The sequence below is a fragment of the Martes martes genome (assembly GCF_963455335.1).
Source record: "Martes martes genome assembly, contig: scaffold_81, whole genome shotgun sequence".
NCBI classification, from domain to species: Eukaryota; Metazoa; Chordata; class Mammalia; order Carnivora; family Mustelidae; genus Martes; species Martes martes.
Genome location: NW_027666271.1, coordinates 170,090 through 176,384, shown reverse-complemented (window position 1 = coordinate 176,384; position 6,295 = coordinate 170,090). Strand labels below are relative to the sequence as shown.

Genomic DNA, 6,295 nt, shown 5'->3' with positions numbered 1-6,295 from the left:
CCGTTGAAGCCACTATGGACCCCTTGAATGCTTATCAACGACAACAATGTTGTCAATGCTGTGGATCCTCGTGGCCTTAGCCAAAGAGAACCATGCCACTCACACCCCACACTTGGTGCCCAGCATGCCCCCACTTTGAGGTCAAAGTCTTATATTACCCAAGTCAGGCCATAAAGTTCAGGTGACTACTTCAAATGCACAGACCTACAAAAGGCTATTGGAATCACAAAGAATTAGGGAAAGATGACTCCACCAAAGGAATAGAGTAAACCTCCAGGAACTGGCCCCAAAGAAATGGAGATCCAAGAATTGCTCAACAAATAATTCAAAACAGTTGTTCTAAAGATGTTCAGGAAACTATTTAAAAAAACACATATAAACAACTTAACAAAATCAGGAAGACAATACAAGAGAAAAACGAAAAGTTCAACCAAGAGAAAACACTTTTTAAAAACACCAAACAGAAATTTTGGACCTGTAGAATACAGTAACTGAATAGTTCAATAGAGAGCTTCAATATCAGACTTGACAAAGTAGAATAAGGAACCAGTGATGTAAAAGAGAGATTAACTGAAATTATCCAAATAGGGGAGCAAGAAGGAAAAAGAATGAAAAAGAATAAAGAAATCTTATGAAAATTATGGGGCACCATCAAAACACAACAAAACAAAACAAAACAAAAAACAATGTAAAGATCACTGGAGTCCCAGAAGGAGGAGAGAAAAATGTGGTAAAGAGCTTAGTTAAAGAAATAATGGCTGAGAACTTCCCAAATCTGGGGGAGAGATTTGGAGATCCAAGTTAATGAAGGTAATACGTCACCACAAAATTTCAACCCAAAATGATCTTCTACAAGATGCATTATAATGTAACTCACTAAATCAAAGACAAAGAATGAATTTCAAAAGCAACAAGGGAAAAAAACTCTCTCATACAAGGTAAGCCCCATAAGGCTACAGCAGATTGCTGAGCAGGGACCTTGCAGGCCAGGAGTGAACGGAATGATATATTCAAAATCCTGTGAGAAAGAAACTGCCAACCAAGAATACTTAACCTGGCAAAATTGCCTTCAGAAAAGAAGGCAAAATGAAGACTTTCCCCCCAAAAAGGAAGGTGATGGAGCTCACTACCACTAGAACTGCCTTCCAAGAAATGCTGAAAGGAATACTTGAAATCGAAGTGAAAGGATGATAATTAGAAACATGAAGACACATGAAAATACACAACACTGGCATGTTAACCATTTAACTCTAGTTTAACAGTTAAAGGACAAACGTTTTTAAAAATACAGCTACATATCGCCTGGATCACTGGGTGTGGGGCATAGACAATGAATTTTGGAACACTGAAAAAAAGTGAAATAAAATAAAAAACTACACCTACAATGATTTATTAATGGATACGCAATATAAAAAGAAGTAAACTGTGACATCAAAAATATAAAAGGGTAGTATATAATATAAAATATATATACTATATAAAACATATAGTATATAATATAAAATATATTCTATTTATATGTATTTATATTTATAATATAAACATATAAAAGGGAGTAAAAGGGTAGAGTTTTCATGTGATTGAAGTTGAATTGTTATCAGTATGAAATAGACCGCTATACATATAAGATGTTTCATGTAAGCCTCATGGTAACCAAAAAGCAGAAACCTACAATAGATTCACAAATGATACATGGAAGAGAATCAAAGCCTACCACTACAGAAAATCATCAATTCACAATGGAAGGCAGTCAAAGAGGAAGAAAGGTATAAGAGAACTATAAAACAGCTAGGAAACAATGAGATGGCATAAGTAAATCTTCACCTATCAATAATTACTGTAAATGAAAATGCACTGATTTCTCCCAGGAAGAAAACACAGAGTGGGTGAACAGATAAAATATATAAGACCCACATATATGCTTCCTACAAAAGACTCACCTCAGCTTTAATACACATAGGCTAAAAGTGAATGGATGGAAAAAGATATTCCATGCAAGTGGAAACCAAACGAGAGCAGGAGTAGCTTTACTTACATTAGACAAAAGAGACTTTAAGTCAAAAATAGTAACAAAAGACAAAGAAGGCCACTATAGAATGATGCAAGAGTCAACTGATCAAGAAGGCACAACAATCATAAATACATGTATGCATCCAACACGAGAGCACTGAAATATATTAAGCAAATACTACTAGATCTGAAGAGAGGGGCGCCTGGCTGGCACAGTTGGTAGAGCATCCAGATTTGGGATTTGGCTTAGGTTATGATCAGGGTCATGAGATGGAGCCCCAGATCACGTTCTGCACTCAATGCAGAGTCTGCTTAAGACTCCCTGCCCCGGGTGGAAAACAATTTACCATGCTAATGGACATCAAAAGAAAGCTGGGGTGGCCTTATATCAGATCAATTAGATTTTAAGCCAAAGACTATAATAAGAGATGAGGAAGGACACTATATCATGCTCAAAGGGTCTGTCCAACAAGAAGATCTAACAATTTTAAATACCTATGCCCTTAACATGGGAGCAGCCAACTATGTAAACCAATTAATAATAAAATCAAAGAAACACAATGACAATAATACAATAATAATAGGAAATTTTTACACCCCCCCTCACTGAAATGGACAGATCATCTAAGCAAAAGATCAACAAGGAAATCAAGGCCTTAAATGACACACTGGACCAGATGGACATCACAGCTATATTCAGAACATTCCATCCCAAAGCAACAGAATACACATTCTTCTCTAGTGCACATGGAACATTCTCCAGAATGGATCACATCCTGGTTCATAAATCAGGTCTCAACCAGGATCAAAAGATTGGGATCATTCCCTGCACATTTTCAGACCACAATGCTCTTAAGCTAAAACTCAATCACAAGAGAAAATTTGGAAAGAACCCAAATACATGGAGACTAAACAGTATCCTTCTAAAGAATGCATGAATCAACAAGGAAATAAAGAAGAATTGAAAAATTCAAGGAAACAAATGATAATGAAAACACAACAGTTCAAAATCTGCGGGACACAGCAAAGGCAGTCCTGGGAGGAAAATATACAGCGATACAAGCCTTTCTCAAGAAACAAGAAAGGTCTCAAATACACAACCTAACCCTACACCTAAACGAGCTGGAGAAAAAAACAACAAAGAAAACCTAAACCCAGCAGGAGAAGAGAAATCATAAAGATCAGAGCAGAAATCAATGAAATAGAAACTAAAAAAACAATAGAAGAAATCAATGAAACTAGGAGCTGGTTCTTTGAAAGAATTAATAAGATTGATAAACCCCTGGCCAGACTTATCAAAAAGAAAAGAGAAAGGTCCCAAATAAATGAAATCATGAATGAAAGAGGAGAGATCACAACCAACAACAAAGAAATTCAAACAATTATAAGAACATATTATGAGAAACTCGATGCCCACAAATCTGACAATCTGGAAGAAATGGATGCATTGCTAGAGACATATGAACTACCACAACTGGACCAGGAAGAAATAGAAAACCTGAACAGACCCATAACCAGTATGGAGATTGAAACAGTCATCAAAAATCTCCAAACAAACAAAAGTCCAGGGCCAGATGGCTTCCCAGGGGAATTCTACCAAACATTTAAAGAAGAATTAATTCCTATTCTCCTGAAACTGTTCCAAAAAATAGAAATGGAAGGAAAACTTCCAAACTCATTCTAGGAGGCCAGCATCACCTTGATCCCAAAACCAGACAAGGATCCCACCAAAAAAGAGAATTACAGACACATATCCTTGATGAACACAGATGCGAAAATTCTCACCAAAATACTGGCCAATAGGATCCAACAGTACATTAAAAGGATTATTCACCACGACCAAGTGGGATTTACTCCAGGGCTGCAAGGTTGGTTCAACATCCGCAAATCCATCAATGTGATACAATACATTAATAAAAGAAAGAATAAGAACCATATGATCCTCTCAATAGATGCTGAAAAAGCATTTGACAAAGTGCAGCATCCCTTCCTGATCAAAACTCTTCAAAGTGTAGGGATAGAAGGCACATACCTCAATATTATCAAAGCCATCTATGAAAAACCCACTGCAAATATCATTCTCAATGGAGAAAAAATGAAAGCTTTTCCGCTAAGGTCAGGAACACGGCAAGGGTGTCCGTTATCACCACTGCTGTTCAACATAGTACTAGAAGTCCTAGCCTCAGCAATCAGACAACAAAAAGAAATTAAAGGCATCCAAATTGGCAAAGAAGAAGTCAAACTATCACTCCTTGCAGATGATATGATACTATATGTGGAAAACCCAAAAGACTCCACTCCAAAACTGCTAGAATTTGTACAGGAATTCAGTAAAGTGTCAGGATATAAAGTCAATGCCCAGAAATCAGTTGCATTTCTTTACACTGACAACAAGACAGAAGAAAGAGAAATTGAGGAGTCAGTCCCATTTACCATTGCACCCCAAACCATAAGATACCTAGCAATAAATCTAACCAAAGAGGCAAAGAATCTATACTCAGAAAACTATAAAGTAGGCATGAAAGAAATTGAGGAACACACAAAGAAATGGAAAAATATTCCATGCTCATGGATTGGAAGAACAAATATTGTGAAAATGTCTATTCTACCTAAAGCAATCTACACATTTAATGCAATCCCTATCAAAATCCCATCCATTTTTTTCAAAGAAATGGAACAAATAATGCTAAAATTTATATGGAACCAGAAAAGACCTCAGATATCCAAAGGAATATTGAAAAAGAAAGCCAAAGTTGGTGGTATCACAATTCCAGACTTTAAGCTCTATTACAAAGCTATCATCATCAAGACAGTATGGTACTGGCACAAAAACAGACACATAGATCAATGGAACAGAAGAGAGAGCCCAGAAATAGACCCTCAATTCTATGGTCAACTAATCTTCAACAAAGCAGGAAAGAATGTCCACTGGAAAAAAGACAGCCTCTTTAACAAATGGTGTTGGGAAAATTGGACATCCACATGCAGAAAAATGGAACTGGACCACTTCCTAACATCACACATGAAAATAGACTCGAAATGGATGAAAGACTTCAATGTGAGAAAGGAATCCATCAAAATCCTTGAGGAGAACATAGGCAGCAACCTCTTTGACCTCAACTGCAGCAGCTTCTTCCTAGGAACATCGCCAAAGGCAAGGGAAGCAAGGGCAAAAATGAACTATTGGGACTTCATCGAGATCAAAAGCTTTTGCACAGCAAAGGAAAGAGTAAACAAAACCAAAAGACAACTGACAGAATGGGAGAAATTATTTGCAAAGGACATATCAGATAAAGGGCTAGTATCCAAAATCTATAAAGGGCTCAGCAAACTCAACACCCAAAGAACAAATAATCCAATCAAGAAATGGACAGAGGACATGAACAGACATTTCTGCAAAGAAGCCATCCAGATGGCCAACAGACACATGAAAAAAGGCTCCACATCACTCGGCATCAGGGAAATACAAATCAAAACCACAATGAGATACCACCCACCCCAGTCAGAATGGCTAAAATTAACAAGTCAAGAAATGACAGATGCTGGTGAGGATGCGGAAAAAGGGGAACCCTCCTACACTGTTGGTGGGAATGCAAGCTGGTGCAACCACTCTGGAAAACAGCATGGAGGTTCCTCAAAAAGTTAAAAATAGAGCTACCTTACGACCCAGCAATTGCACTACTGGGTATTTACCCCCAAGATACAAAGGTAGTGATCGGAGGGGCACATGCACCCGAATGTTTATAGCAGCAATATCCACAATAGCCAAACGATGGAAAGAACCTAGATGTCCATCCACAGATGAATGGATAAAGAAGATGTAGTATATATATATACATATATATATATATATATATATATATATATATATATATACACACAATGGACTACTATGCAGCCATCAAAAGAAATGAAATCTTGCCATTTGTGACGATGTGGATGGAACTAGAGGGTATTATGCTTAGCAAAATAAGTCAATCGGAGAAAGACAACTATCATATGATCTCCCTGATATGAGGAAATGGAGATGCAACATGGGGGGCTTGGGTGGTAGGAAAAGAGTAAATGAAACAAGATGGGATCTGGAGGGAGACAAACCATAAGAGACTCTTAATGTCACAAAACAAACTGAGGGGGCTAGAGGGAGGGGGTAGGGAGAGGGTGGTGGGGTTATGGACATTGGGGAGGGTATGTGCTATGGTGAATGCTGTGAAGTGTGTAAGCCTGGAGATTCACAGACCTGTACCCCTGGGGCTAATAATACATTATATGTTTATTAAAAAAA

General features: G+C 37.5%; 1 protein-coding gene across 1 annotated transcript in view; it reads right to left on the bottom strand.

The window, feature by feature from the left end:
• The window catches only part of LOC308338100 (ankyrin repeat domain-containing protein 26-like), a 317,834-nt gene that overhangs the window by 163,298 nt on the left and 148,241 nt on the right, over nt 1-6,295 (bottom strand). The window lies entirely within an intron of this gene.